General features: G+C 40.6%; 1 long non-coding RNA gene across 2 annotated transcripts in view; it reads right to left on the bottom strand.

Annotated features, from left to right (window-relative positions):
- Positions 1–5530, bottom strand: part of LOC110353205 (uncharacterized) — a 92981-nt gene extending 87451 nt beyond the window's left edge. For both annotated transcript variants that reach the window (XR_002403424.4, XR_005267635.2), the window contains exon 1: positions 5194–5530. This is a non-coding gene — a long non-coding RNA (uncharacterized lncRNA). The remainder of the gene's footprint in view (positions 1–5193) is intronic.
- Positions 5531–15883: the final 10353 nt, after the last annotated feature.

Below are 15883 nucleotides of genomic sequence, written 5' to 3'. Positions count from 1 at the left end.
CCAAACGAAAAGATGTGATGGTTGCAAAGATTTGAATTCATGACTCAATGTAAGTGTTTGCAATTAATCGACTCCATTTTTACTTTTTGTCTACAGTGATGCAGGTACAACGTTAAAATTGAACCCCTGAGTGGGAAAAGAAACACCAAATCCTCCAACAGTGGTCTCCAACTGAGAACTTTTTGAACTGTCCCAGACATTTACTAGAAGCTTCTTTCTCTACTTGCTAGCAGAAAAATCTCCATGTGGGTAATTCTTTGGAGTAATTCACCAGCTAGTGCAAATGGATCTCAATTTGAATTCTTCTTGCCTTGCAAAATTTTCCTCTGTACTGTTACTCAGCTAAAATGAGCAGTATCACTTTACTCCGCAGTTTCAGAGGACAAAAATCTGTCCTAGGACAGACAGGATCTTCAGGGTCAGAGGTGGCAGAAATGCATACTGTCAAATTCTGCTGCTGCTGCAGTGCTGTGCTGGGGTAGTGTTGGCCCTTGTCTTGAGAACTGATCCAAATCAAGGGATGAATGTGATACTCACTGTGCAACCTCATACAGATTAAAGAAGCAGGTCAATTTTCACTGTGAGGGAGCAAAATATTCTCTATGTTACCATTACAATTAGTAAAATGAGAGCTTAGATTTCACATTAATGACTATGATCTGAAACAAAAAAAAAAAAAAAAAAAAAAAAAAAAGATGTGCAGTAGCACCCTCCATGCTGCACATCCAGGAACAGCAAAGAGAAGGGAAAATCCAGTCTGCATTGCTGGGGAAAGTTATAAAAAATTTAGAAGTATTTAATAATTTACACAGTCGGACCACTGACCTTAAAAGTTGTGTTAAAAAATTAAGAACCTCAAAGAAAAGTTATTCAAAAATACAGACTGTACTTAAAATAGGTTATTAGTTCCCAAAATCATTACATATGACTGAATTTAATAACAAATTATGTATGAACACAATTACATGTGTAAGTAAATGTGATAAGATCTGAGAACTTCAGAGCAGAGCTATGCAGCATCAAGCTGAGGCAGCGAGCAAGTGTGACACCTACAGAAGAAGCCTGGCTGAGGCACTAACAACTCTAATCTGTGCTCGGCTGATGTCTGGCATAATACTGAGGACATTTGCAGCCTGGCAAAATATTTATTGTCAAACTTGTCTCAGTGTAGACTTCAGTATAAATGAGACGATAATCCCTTTCTCCATTATACTTCACATAAGACAAATTACACCAGACTGTCACATTCTTTCCCCTCCCCCTTACTACTGCTAATCAATTCACTGTGTAGGCCAAAATATCACTTGAGCAGTGACTTAAGAAACACAGGTATGATCTGAAAGCTGGTATGCACAAGGATGTACTAACTGACACTAACATGGCACCCAGTAGAGTTAGGAGTTTAAATGGGGAAAAAAAAAAATTGCATTTTGCCAGCATAAAATTTGATTCCTAATTAGAAGCAAAGAAGGTATTTCATCTCATGCAAACTGTTATGCAGATTTACTGGTAGGGAATACGAGTATTTTGGATGGTTGGCCAGTGAGTAATCCCTAGATTAACTGTGCAAAGCACTTATGTTTCTCTGTGAAGAAATAAGCTCAGGACTATTCTTTTACTGCATGCAGTGTGAAGATAACAAGCCCTTCACTTGAAGAGGAACACCTTTTTGGGTTTCAGTAAAAAAAAAAAAAAAAAAAAAAAATGAAAGCAGTGTTAACCTGCATGCAGGAGAAGTGCATCTTTGATTGTCAAGTGCTGAAATATCTTGCTCAATTTGCCTTGACTCAGGAAGTGATCTCTGATCTCAAAATTGTTGATGCTAAAAAAGGAGCATTGTCTTAAAAGAGCAAGGCAGACAGTACTATAAAAATAATGAGCTGGGAAGACTCTTAAGCCTTATACATAATAGAACCTCTCACTGCACTGATGAAGATTCCCTCAAGGCCCAGTGTGTAGCGCTTTACTTTTATTTTGGCTTATACAGGCAAACACCATAGCGTCAATTAAAGAGGCCACTTATTTACTAAGCATTCAAAGTCTACAGCAGTTAAGAGGATTAATTGTTTTCACGCACATAAAATTTAAACATAAGAGATTAAAGACAAACCAACCTGGTCACACACAACTAACTTCAATTAACCTATCTGCACTTGCTAAGCAAATTTGCTAATAAGCACAGACCACTGGTTCCAGATAAGATCCTGATACTGCAACAAGTTCTCTCCACGTGAACTGTGAGAGAAGGAGCACAGTTAGAGCACTGCTTCAGAAATAAAAAACAACAATGACCCCTAGAATAAACCATTAAGGAGCAGCTGCAACTGTATGCCAGTTGAAATTGTGGAAAATATATGTGGAGACATCCAGAGTTACCTTCAGAAAATAACAGCATTTGAACTTCCAACATTAGCAGCTCTACTGCAATCTGAAATTTGAGAAAAAGGCTGCTAATAACAGGAGAGGAAACCACCCAATATTACAAATCACAACTACTCCATTCATTTCAACAGAGTTCATGTGCTGAAGTGATTTACATCCATCACGTTACACATCCCAAAATGGGAACTAGAGCCACTTTATCCTTCTGCAGTTAAATTAATGGAGGCCTTGAGCTTCAACTCTGCCTGGCTAGAAAGCTGCATTCCCTCAGAAGCTCGCCGCACAGGAGACCTCCTCCAAAGAGCTGCAGCAGGAGGCAGGTTTGCTCAGTACATGTTTGTTGATATTGGGTTTCATTACTAAATTTGTGTTCCTCATCTCATCCCTGGAGATGTTCAAAACTCAGCTGGGCACTGCTGTGAGCAGACTGTTCCAGCTGACCCTGCTTCGAGAATCCTCTCGGGTGGCCTAGAGCATCTCCAGAGGTCCCAGCCCACCTCAGCTATCCTGCCGTTGTACAACAGCAGCCAAAATAGCATTGCCCACTGCTCCAGGTCTCTCTGAACATGCTGCAGTCACCAAGCAGAACGACAGCAATACAAAGCCCCTCTCCACAAAGTCAAGAGCCTCTGCAACTCCTCTGTGGTATAGAAGTTTCCATACTACCCGGCTTCAAACACTTCTTATCCTTTCTGATTTCAAGCTACAATGCATCTTCAAACAGCCCCTCCCTAAAGCATCATAGTGTAAATCCTGCATTCAACATAGGATGTGGTGGGTTTTTATTTTTTAAAGACATAGACAGCTGTCACACAGTATGCCTTCCCAATAAACAGCACGCTAATTACATGACAATTAGGTAACAAGGAAGAGTCACATAGCAAAACAAAACCTAGTATTTCTGGTTTTCCTGATTAATATTTCACAATAAATTGTCTTGTTTTAACCAATATCTCAGTTGTCTCAGCTTTAACCAATATCTTCATTTTCAAAAGAGTCTGTTGGGATATAAGTTTTTCCTACCCTTATCCCTGTTACCCCTGTGCAGGTAATCACCTCAGCCAGCTACACACAACTGTGGATTTTATTCCTTCTTCTCAGCTACCAGCAGAATTATTGACTCATTTCACTAATTTCCAGCCCATTACACCTGCACAAGCCCAAGGGCTCTTCATAGAAGCAAGCAATATCACAATTTGGCCTGCTGAACCTTCAGTGCTGGCGGTGGCATGGGCAGAGCTCTGCAGAGCTGCCAGTTCAGAAGGATGTGCCTGGCTGTGGCACCTTCCTTCCTCTGCGGGCAGCCACCTCCTGCTGCACCACATTCCTACCATCAGGCCATCTAATCGCAGGTACCTGCAGGAATCCACAGCTCGTGATTAGGAACATAATTTAATATTAAAAAAAAAAATTAAATGTTCTATGTAAAATATCTCTTTCAATTAACTATTAGAACAGGAACATAGCTCTTCCTCTTCTAGATAGCTGCTCCAACAGCCACGATCAAGTCTTCCTTTTTGGCCCTAGGAACAATTCTTCCACTTGTTAAAAGACAGAGTTTCAACATAAGAAATTGTATCTATGCTCTCCCATAACATCTTATAGCCAGCCAGCTGATTTCCAAGCATCTAAATTTTTTATAAATTTTATAGCCAGCCAGCACGATTTCCAAGCATCTAAATTTTGGATTTAGAAAGATAACAGTAAATCTAATCATAGGCGTATGGGCCATGGCACATTTCAATAGTTTCTGAGCAATTGTAACCCTTTTACTAATAAATAGCAGTAAACCTGTGAAGGTTCTTAAAAATAAGAAGTGGTTATATATCCAGTGGAATAAAGGCAGAAAAGCAGCCTATGTACATCTTGCCTATAATTTTCCTGAAAGGTCAGGTAGGCATAGGGCATTTTTTGCCCCATTTTCACAGAAACAGGATAATAAGTTTTCTGAAGACACTGCCTAGCCATCTTCACGTCCTTCAATTTTCTTCTGTTCTAGAAATCTTTGTTTTATGCCTTTCTCTAGAAGGCCCCTTCACTGTACCAAGCAATGAAACAGAAGGCTTAGCTGTGTTGTAAAATATTGCATGTGCTAACATCTGGAAGTGAGGAAATAGGATTTGAGAATCAGGGGACTGTATTTTATTTTCCGAGTGCACAGCTTCAACAACGTAGCAAACAGTCCACAAAAAGCATAAATAATACTCAATTAGACTAACTCTCTCTTCCATGCTTGCAAACTAATGTAATTTGGTGTAAACTTCACTTAAAAGTAAGAAGTATACACATATATATTAGGACACAGAACTTAGAAAAATCAGGTCCTGATTTTTTCCAAAGCTGAAACCCTTAATCACAAAGGTAAGGTCACAAACATTACATAAGTCATTTCATAAAATGTATATCAAAATGAGGGGAATATCTTCTAAAAATAAGAGAAAAATATCTGTGTAATTAACGTGATAATTACCTGGGTAAAAAATATTAATTTAAGAACATCTTTCCCAAGCAACTATGTACTGAGACAGAAATAATCTGATGGTGTATGTTGAACAGAGGAGGTCTTTCACATGAAACACAGGCCTTTTGGGAAAGCTAGGCATTCAGCAAGCAGAAATGGATTTTGAATAAAGATCCAAACAGAAACCGTAGATAAAACCAAAACTAACTTCTGTGGAAATGCACCAGTTTAGTGCCCTTCTGCAGCTGGCTTAAGGAATCCATTTCACACTTGGCTGAAATGCCTGCTTGGTCCCTACCAAAACAATCCAGCATCTGAACACCCCCTAATCTTTTCTGCACAACACTCACGTGGTGATGGTGATCCTGTGATTTTTCAAATGGAGAGATGCCAGGGAATAAAGAGCTTGATCCAGAAGCACAGCAGGCATATCGAACCCAGGGCTGCCCCACTGCCAGGCACTGGCCGCTCAGTGCAACGCAGCACAGGTGGGACACTGGGGAAAGGGCAGGCGCAGGTGACCAAGCACCTGATTTGGTCAGCAGACAATTAGTTACCACTGATCACCTACTGAGTGCAGGGCTAAGCTCCATTTTTCCAGCTGCAAAAGCGCACCACATATTTATATTAAAAAGCCCTATTCCTCCAGGCAGCGACAAAAAAGTAATGCCCTGGAGCAGCCTTGAATGAGTATTCCAGCCATTGAGGCGATCCATGAAATGCCCTGCTCCACCAAAATATGGGTAATGGGAGGGGTTTCTTTCCTATGGAAACTCCTCTGCTTGATATAAATAATATTCATAATGAGAAAAGACTCTTCATACCTACAGCTCGGTACCAGGATATTATCCTAGGTACCAGAGACCAAAATTTAAACTCCTACTCCAAAGTTCAAAACTAAAACTTTTTTTTTTTTTTCTACTGTTTGAGGTGATTATTCTGAACAAAAGAACATTTCAGCAAGTTTCTCTCAGTTTTGGTTGCTATGTTTTGTACATCATTTCCTCAGTATAGGAGAAATAAACAGACACATAAGATATTACGCTACTAAGCCTAAATGTTAATTTGAGGCATCAAGCTGCTCTCAATATACACACAGCAATAATTAAGAAATAAAAATACAAAATAGAAAGGTGGTAATTTGAAAATTGTCAATTCTGTACAAGGAAAACAGAGGAAGTACAGAAGATGCCTGACTCCATACGAAGGGGTGTGCAATGAATAGAGACCATCCTCAGATAACACTGTAATCCACACAAATACAAACAAACAAATAAATAAATCTCTTGTCCATAATGCAAGATGTGCCACTTAAATAACAAAGTCTTTTTCTTAACCTTGCATTTCACATTTGCTAGACTGGCAGAATCATTTTAACCTAGAAGTCTTTGTGTATAATCTTCATTTCTAGTCTATCTTCTTGTTTTTATCTTGCATTTAATGTGTGTACAGCTGGTTTATAAAGAACCTTAGCCCGAACAGAACTAAAAATCACTGAGAAATCCTCACTGAAAAAGAAATCACTGCATTATAGGATTAGTCTGTTGAAAAATGCTTTTTCTTAAAGCTGAAAAAAATGTAGAAACTGACCATGTGTAAAGTCAAGGTCAGTTGCTGCATTCATGGAAAAGAAAGACTCCTTTGTGTCACCAGAGAAGAGATGATTAGTTTCTCAGTCTCAGTGTCATTTCACAAATCTTTGATAACCTCATCAGGTGAGACATCTCAAGTCAGTTCACATTTCAACAAACGAGACCTAAATAATTGCCTCACTAAAAGCAATAAGGATTATGACTAGAAAGTTATGATTTTATCAAAACAAACACCAACATCTTTGAAAGAAATTATAGAACGTGTTCTCATTTATTTTAAAGAATCTTTTTTCATCTACACATTAATACAATATTGCACTTTTGCGAATGTCAAAAATCTCCAATGTCAGCTTTCTTTTCTGAACCTTTGCTTCTTTTAAGTTTGGATACTGGTTCAGATCCAATTCCAGTGTGACAGTACACAATGCAATTTTTAAAAACATTTAGAACACAAATTTACAGCAAATGAAGCAGGAGTCACATGTATTGTGCTGTTGATTATCCAAGCCTTAGATACTCAAAATTCCTGCCATCTGAAATAAGCTTGTATGCTGTGGTAGCTAACTATCAAGGGAACTTATTTAATGTCATTAACTGAAACCCTGATCCTCTGAATTCATGTTCGACATTTCATGTGGCATTTGCATTATTAAAGCCATAACTGCCCTGAAAAAGAAAAGGCTAAAATGAGCTAGGAGGCAAAGACTTTTCTGAAGACTTTGTTATTTTAAGAAGTACGCCAGGTGCTTAACCAGACAAAAAGAAGAGAGTCGCCAGCTTTGAACGGCCGATGGTGTACTCACAGATATGGCACACTACAGAACAGAAACGCCCGAGAAGAAAGAGCACAAGAGTTACAGTAATATGATTACACGGTTGCATAGTTAAGGAATGTGAAAATCTTGATGGTTCAGTTGCAAGTCTGCCGGTCATTTTGTGTGTGTAATTATTATTGATTTACTTCTTGATAGAATCTCAGAGAAAACATGGAACAGAGAGATCTGAATAAGATCCAGATCTAAACACAGATTTAAAATGGTGTTCTCATTTGGCGTTAATTATATTAATGGCATTTTTTATTCTATTTTTACCTTTTTTTTTTTTTTTTTATCTTGACTTCAAGTTATCACGTACGCTGCTTTAGCAAAATAAAGCAATTGAGTGTGGAATGGGCACCGAAGGCAAAGACTCTAAAAAAGAGCAGCATGCTTTTTCAATCTGGCCTTTTAAAACATCCATTATCAGAGGGCTTTGGAGGTTTAAGGGATTAGATACCATGACACATCTGTCAGATTATTATGTAAGAAAACTCCCCTGCTGTTTTCTGTGGGTAGAATGTCTGCTGTGGAATATTTTAAAATAGTTTTAAAAACAAAAACACACAGAATAGGCAATATTTCATTTGCTTCAAGGTGTGTTTAAGAAAATAAACAACTTATTTTTCCTAAAAACAAGTTATATTTAGTGCCCAGACTGCACACTTCTATCTGAACCCGGATTAGCAGAATACACATGACCTTGCTGTTCACAACAGAGATTGTGCAAAAACATCAGGATTTGTAGGTCGGACTAACTTGGCTGCAATTTACAGACCCGGGAATCACTGGCAGCATGTAAACAGTAGCAATGAAATATGAAATGATAATTCATGTTAGGTTTCAGTTATATGCTTAAGAGATTTTAAATGACTGCTAATCCTAGGAAGCCTGTCTGGGTTAAAACAAAAGCCTGAATGATTTAAGGAAAAATATCTAATATCATTCTACTGCTCACATATTTTATTTTGGCAACACAGGCACACCTCGAACCTTACTGTAGAAGACGTATGCTTGTCAGCGGCGAGGCAGAAGCGTCCACATCCCGTTGCTGAGAGCACTGCAGAGCAACGACTGATCTCTGGATTCACATCAGACATGGCTAAAAGCTGCAGCTTTGTTAAAATAATTATGAGAAGCAGAAGTTTGAAGCCATCATCCACCACCAGTTGGATACTACAGATTCAAACAATTACTGTAACTTCTGTATTGGTCAATTCTGATCTCCAAGTTCTGTAATTTTCATGCCCCTGCTGTGCTTTTAGACATCTCACCCTTACAGCAGGAGACCAGATGATGCAGGGCTGTTTAGGTGGTAAGAGCTACAGTACTGCGTTATGCAAACAAATCACAGAAGCACACACAGCAAGACTTGAATTGGAAGCTTCTCCCATTCCAATAATTTCTCTCTCTTAGCAGCTGCAATTTAGCCTTTCCAGAAATTCTGCTACCAACTGCATAAAGCATTTTAGCTCTGCTTTGCATAGACCAATGAGCAGAAAATAGTCATCAATAGATGGAAACTAGAAAGAGGCAAACTAAAAATCAGCAAAGCTCTGGAACACCTCCATACATTTGGATCAATAATAAATATGGCCAAATATGGGGGAACAGATGGCAGATTAGTTGATGCCTTTTTTGTTGTTTTCTTTTTAAATAAACATAAATAGTACATTTGTCTCCCAAATCTGACCTTCACGGGAGCACAGTATGACCATGAAAAGCATTCCCTGCTCAAGGTTCAGCTATTTTTTTACACTGACATGACCACAATTGGAACAGCAAGGCTCTGGCTTCAAGCACTACTCTCAAAGGCTGCAGTCTGAAGCAAGAAACCCATGCAGAGCTGCAGCATCTCTTAGGGCACTTACTGAGCACACGAAGCTGGCAGGGCAGGTGCTCGGCTGCTTCCACCTGAGAAACCTTACCCCACCCAGACAGTAGACCCCATTTCTCAGGTTCCCCCACTGTCAGCCAGTGGGAGCCTAAAGGCCACGCAGACTTGTCTCACCAAGCGTCCCCAGAACTTCTGGCCTAGGACTGGCAGTTTCACTCCCTTACTGTTGCATAGGAAAAGTTCAGTAACAACACTGCTGATTTCATTGCCTAATACATGTTACTTATTCAGAACAGTTTAGCACCTTTTGTTCACAGGAACCATACAAACTTTGTCTGCAAACTAAGAGCCATATTTTGCCTCTGTGTGTACAACTGACATTCACACTGAAGTCAGTTTAGCTGACATTGATAAATTCACACAACTTAATAGTTAGAATACCACTCCTGATTGTTTGTGTACACAGACAACCACCACAGTGAGTCAAAAGAAGAGTCAGCTCAATGATTCATATTTTCCACAAAATACATTTCTAGGAGATATCCATCATTTGGTCAAGAACTATGCACAAAAACACAGGTGTAAAAAACCATGTGGGGCTCTTGTTTGGACATGTCCAGTGCAAATTCTCCTCCCTCAGATGGCCTCCCTAACCTGGCTGTGTAACTGCGATGAACCTCAGTAATTCAGAAAGAGGGAATGCTCTCGTCATGTATTGAGAGTTGGCATTAGGAGGGTGAGTTTGGTCTACAAAGAGAAGTGACCCACAAGGTCCTGCAGTAGTCCTTCCAAATTAAACCTTTTTAGCTATGCTTAACGCCTGTCATTTGGACAGAATCAGCATAACCCCCTCTGCTGAAGACTAGCCAACATTCCTTCGCAAGAGCTCGTACCTTTGAAGCGGTGGTTTCAGAAATGCTCTATTTCAATCTCAGATGTGAAGCATCCAGAGTCCTGCCATGAAAGCTTAGGCAGCCTCAGAATGTTTATTTCAAATGCTTATTTAGCTGGAAAACATTTGGAAAAGGGGTGAGGTCTTGGCTAGTAGATTGTTAAATAAAAATATATTTCTCAGACAATTCTTTCAGAATTCTGGGGTTTGAGCAAAATTTGTGTATGTGTGTGCATGTAGATCACTAAAAGTACACACATACACACTTTATTCATCTTATTTACATGTAACCCCTACACTTAGACTTCGGGCTGCTGATGCAGACGACTCTTCTGGTGGGAGTGAAAAGCAGGTTCAGTCTCATGTTTATGCGCAGCTGGCAGAGAGATGTGAGAGTGGCTCTTCAGGGGCAGAGCCCGCCTGGCACAGACAGGGTCGCGCTCTGTGCGCGGAGGTCTCAGATGAAGGGCTCCTTATTCCAGCAGACACGCCACAACAAACAAGCACAGGCTCAAAGCCTCAGGCACAGCCAAATCTACTTGCTGTACCCTTGCTTAGCTCTCCAGGGTCCAAACCTGCTCTCACTCCAACAACAAGCATCTAACGGAGCTGCCCTTTTGTTCTTCACAGGGAACGGTCACAGAATACTCAACTTGGAAATTAAGTATTTATTTTATTTTTAAATAGGAGTAAATAGAGGCACACACATTGAAAATTCCAGGCTACAAAAGAACAAGATTTCCTTCCTGGTAACCCCCACACCCGGCACTTCTTGACTCCAGCAACCCTGGAAGTGTTTTCTAACTCTTAGAAACATACTGCAGTTTGTGCTGCCTCTGGCCACGTTTGGATTCAAGCTCACTCCTATTTTACATATGTCCTGTGCTTCCTTTCTGTCACTGTGAATCATCCGTGTTACAAAACATCCCCAGTAAGCAGGACGAACTGCTGGGGTTGCTGCAGCGTTTCTTCAGGCCCCTGCTCTCCCCGTCTTCTCACTCTGCAACCCCAGGCCGGCCCTGCCCAGCGGAGGGCAGCAGCAGGCCCAGAGTGCCTCCATGTGCTCTCTCCTTAGGCACGCTCGGCTGACGCTTTGTCAGACCTCCTCAGGGGCTTCCCAGAGAAGCCACTTGGACTATGGGACCTTTTCAAGAGTCTCTTGGGGGTCAAGGACCTGCCTGAGGCACCTGTGTGCAGCTGGGCCGTGGATGTGGGCACGTTGGCCCTTGGGCACCCTCACAGCCCAAGACCCAACTTCACAGCACATCCTCACAAACACAAACCAGCTGTGTTACTGCACTGGAAAGGTGTCTATTACTGGGACACTGTGAATGCCTGGAAAGTTTACAGCATTTCATTATCCCATCTTGGTTTATTCCAACCTCCGGACTCAAAAGAAAATAAAGAGGAAGGAGCCGGTCTTGTTCAGCCTGGAGAAGAGGAGGCTCAGGGGTGACCTTATTGCTCTCTACAGATACCTTAAAGGAGGCTGTAGTGAGGTGGGGGTTGGCCTGTTCTCCCACGTGCCTGGTGACAGGACAAGGGGGAATGGGCTTAAGTTGCACCAGGGGAGTTTTAGGTTAGATGTTAGGAAGAACTTCTTTACCGAAAGGGTTGTGAGACACTGGAACAGGCTGCCCAGGGAAGTGGTGGAGTCACCATCCCTGGAAGTCTTTAAAAGACGTTTAGATGTAGAGCTTAGGGATATGGTTTAGTGGGGACTGTTAGCGTTAGGTCAGAGGTTGGACTCGATGATCTTGATGTCTCTTCCAACCTAGAAATTCTGTGATTCTGTGATTCTGTGTGAGCCAAAGCCATCCATCCTGCTCTGCTTACAAAAGGGAGGAGAAAACTGCTGTCCTCAGCTGGACACAGGCCAGATTTTGTTCCTCTGCCCAATCCCCTTGTCCCAGGCAGTAAGAGCTATCCTTGTGCAGCCTAAGGAGCAAAAACAGGTCCAGCACTGCTCTAAAGGACACAAGGCCATGCCCTCAACACCTCCATGCCAGCAGAGGCCTGCAGGGCATAGTGGTATCTGCAAATGCTGTCAGCAACCAACTGGCTAATAGCCACTCCCAGTTCAAGAACTGGTAGGATCGGGACACTGCAGATGAGTATGTTGTCTGAAAACAACCTTGGGCATTAAATCCTTTGTACTTTTATTCAGAGAACCACTTTTTTTTCCTTTAAAAGTCACAGTTACCAATTTATGCTGGATATAGTATTTGAGCCAAGAAACTTCAGGAACTGCAACACACTTTGCTAAATAAGTATCTTGGCATATCTGAGTGCATCATTACCTTTGGGGCTAATAACTGTTCAGAGGAATGAAACAACGTAAAAGAAAACAATCGACATGCTCAAGATGTTGGAGATCATTAATATTAAAAAATAAAAATAAGAAATCCAGGCTTCTGAGATCATTTTTTCAAATCAATCAAAAACATAGCTGATACCATTCCAAAGCATTTGATAAAACTGAAAACATTAAGTGCATTTTAATGACTTTAGCCAAAGAAAATTCATGAATGCAAAGTCTGATGTTGAAAAAAAAACTTTCTAAGAGGAAAAACAGCAGCAATGTTTCAGCAAATGTATAAACATGTATGCTAAAAGCAATCATAATGAATGAGGAAACATACTGTACATAAACAACTGAAAGACAAAAATATGATCCGTAAACCGTACATCATCAGCAGCCATAAAGCTAACTAATAATTGCACCACATCCATCACATCCAGAGGCAGGTAAAACACAGTTTCTAAAGCAGAGGACAATGTGTTCCTGCTCACCACTTAAAATGGCTACTTGCCTGAGGCACCTACAGTGTGCCAATGTTGCTCTCTTTTGGTGAATGTGTAGTACTGACACACATTTCTCTGTGCAACAATTCCAGCTCTTAAAACATTTTTTCAACACTAATTCTAGAACTGAGCTTACAAATAACACTTAGCTTCTGATTTTAAGTACTTTAAAAGGCTGATTATTTTTCATTATTATTGCAGCTAAGAAATGGACAATACTGCAAGAAATTTGCTGCCTTTGTCCCTGCTTCTTCATTGTTCATGTCTTATATATTACAAGCAACTTTATCAAAATAATCTATATCATACCTACACATACAAAATTCTTGATCTATGTATGTTGGAAGGGGTATATAATTTTATTTTAAAAAATAAATAAAAAAAAAAAAAGATTATGATGAATTGCATTGCTTTTTTCGTATGGCAATAGAAGTTGTACTTTACTAATCTTGAAGTTAAGGCAGGAAAAGCAAAGACCAGCAAACAGTAAAGTATCTGCTGTAAAGTTCAGCATAAATACAGCTATTTTTGTGTAGTAGCAAGATAAGCAGGGCAGAAAACAACTAAAACAAAGTGATCCATTCGCTTCATGCTCTAGCTCATCAAAAGACTCCCACCACTGTTCCTAGAGAAGAGACCAAGCACGCATCCTAGCACAGCCCTGCCCCTTGTAGGATCCCTGCATCTGGCCCTCAGAGGGCCCTCCTACACCCCCAAACCACCTGGTTTAAATTCTTCCTTTCCCCACACATTCTCACTGGTGATATCACTGGATCCTTGTTTTCCTCAACTGTTGTCCTATTTTGTCTCCTCTGTGTCAGCGTGTTTGCAGGTACATCTGTTGTGCTATAAAATGTTTAATAATAATCCCTGTCCTTTCCACCTGGGCTGCACAGAACTGCAGTCAATAATGTTTTTAACGAATCCCATGTGGGAGAAGTGCAGGCCAAGTAACCTTTGGGCTATTTCTCATTTGGGACAAATAATCTAAATTAAAGAGATTAATGCTTAGGGTACACATGGGCTTGTATGTACTAAAGGAGGACAAATACTTTTCTACTCAACAGCAGTCTACTCAACAGCAGACAGTCTTCTTAAAATAAGCATCTTATCATAATATAAAGCATTCAAACCAGCTTGTAAAAATGGATGAGACATTTCTCCATGCAGGAGAACACCAGCACTTCTACTGGACTTCAGTAGCAATTTCAAAATGCTTTGCAACTTTAACCCTTTCTCTTTTTTGGAGATATATTAGAATGGTTTGGGCTGTAATTTTAGCCACCACAGTCTGAAAGCTTTGTTCTTCTTTTTCTGAGAGCAACAAACAAAGAAGAAGCATACATTTTGCGTAAGCATACAACAAATTAGCTACTGAAAAACTGACCATTATTTAGCAAAATCTTATCTTTTAATATCGTTCAGGAAGCTGTTTATGTTGCATGATACAGATGTACCTGCCTACTCTGTAAAACAATGGAAATCACATCAGGAGATGAGAGTTTCTGAACGTCTTTAAAACTTCCCTAAAAAATTATGATGGAACTTGCTTAGCTAAACTGCTGCATCTACACACAGAACAGAGTGAGCACAGGAGAACGGTTGTGACCAAGTCACTTGATTAGTATTCCCACTACAGCTGCTGCCCCAGGAGAAACCAGAAGATGTTATACTTAACACAGCTACCCTGATGAGTGAAATTTTAAACTAATTAATACATATAAATAGTGAAGAGAGATTAATGGAGCCATACTCCAGTCAAATGGTTCTACCAGTCATGAATGATGAGAACATAAATGGAGTAATATATACACAGCACCACGCCTCTCAAGCAGCAATTTAGTGGCTTCAAATAATGGCACCATGTGTATCTTTACAACATAAATAAATAAACAGTGTATTTCAGAGGAAGGGATATAAAATAAGCTGTAAGAGTGGAAACTGACTGTGCGATGTCAAGAGCACCAGAATAAAAACCTGATGACGTGAACAACTAAGGCTATAACATTACTGAAGAGAAGACAAAAGTTGATCAACAGTAACACAAAGAAAGAACTAATATCACAGCAAAAGATAAAATTGAGATCTAACTACTGCATATTTAAAGTATTATATGCATTAAATAAAAATAACAAAATCAGTTACTGATCATTCAAGTTTGAGTCAGGGATCACACAAGCACATCTAACGAGAAACTTAAAACTGGCCCCAAATCATTAACCTTCACAGTGCAGTGTTATAGGACTGCTGCAGCTCTCCTTCTCCAGGCTGTTTCAGTGCTCTCTTCCAGGGCATCCCTCTGTTCAGAAGGACACAACCATAGGAGAACATCTTGGACGGCAAAGCACACTGAGTAAACATTTGACTCAACTCTAGTGTCAGCTCGCTGCTGCTTCAGACAGAGTACATCAGGGCAAACAGAAAGGAAGAGATAAATAGGCACAGGCCAGTGCAAGGATGAACCCTGTGGGTGACAACTGATGGTCTGTTAGGCAGCCTCCCTGTTCAGAGCTTTCGCTAGGCACTGCTGCAGTCCCCTGCAGAGCCATAGCCGTCTTGCACCTGAGTAGCGCCTGCCAGCACCTTGCTGGGGTTGTGCGATCACCATGAGTCACACAGAGCACAGGTGCTGCTCTGAAGAATTCCCACAAGCTAATTGCAGAACAAACATTTTTGGCTTTCTGCTACCCTCAGATACAGACTCACCACTTGCAAAATCACCTACAACACCAGCAAGCGTGTTCCAAAACTCCACTGCTACATGTGAGGTCTGGATCTTTCAAAGACTTGCCAGAACATTAGGTCTAACACTTGTGAGCATGGGAACAGTCCCAGTGATGCCTATTCAGGCTGCCCAATGCTTGTAAAATTGCTTGTTCCGCAGCATACCACCACTGCTGCATCTCTCTGGAAACCAGCCCTAAAAAAACTGCAAGGCAATTTTCAATTTTCTACTCAATAATTGTCTCCTGATCCCTGGGGATCCACCTGTAGCACCATGAGCAGCTCAGCACCCCACCAACCAGCCCTGGAGAGCAGGAGAGCAGTTGCCACAGCCAGGAGCGTGCAGGAAGGCAAAAATCGGGCTCACCCTGTGGT

The sequence above is a fragment of the Anas platyrhynchos genome, chromosome 8 (assembly GCF_047663525.1).
Source record: "Anas platyrhynchos isolate ZD024472 breed Pekin duck chromosome 8, IASCAAS_PekinDuck_T2T, whole genome shotgun sequence".
Lineage (NCBI taxonomy): Eukaryota > Metazoa > Chordata > Aves > Anseriformes > Anatidae > Anas > Anas platyrhynchos.
Note: the sequence above shows the minus strand (reverse complement) of the source record. Positions and strands in the feature narration are given on the sequence as shown.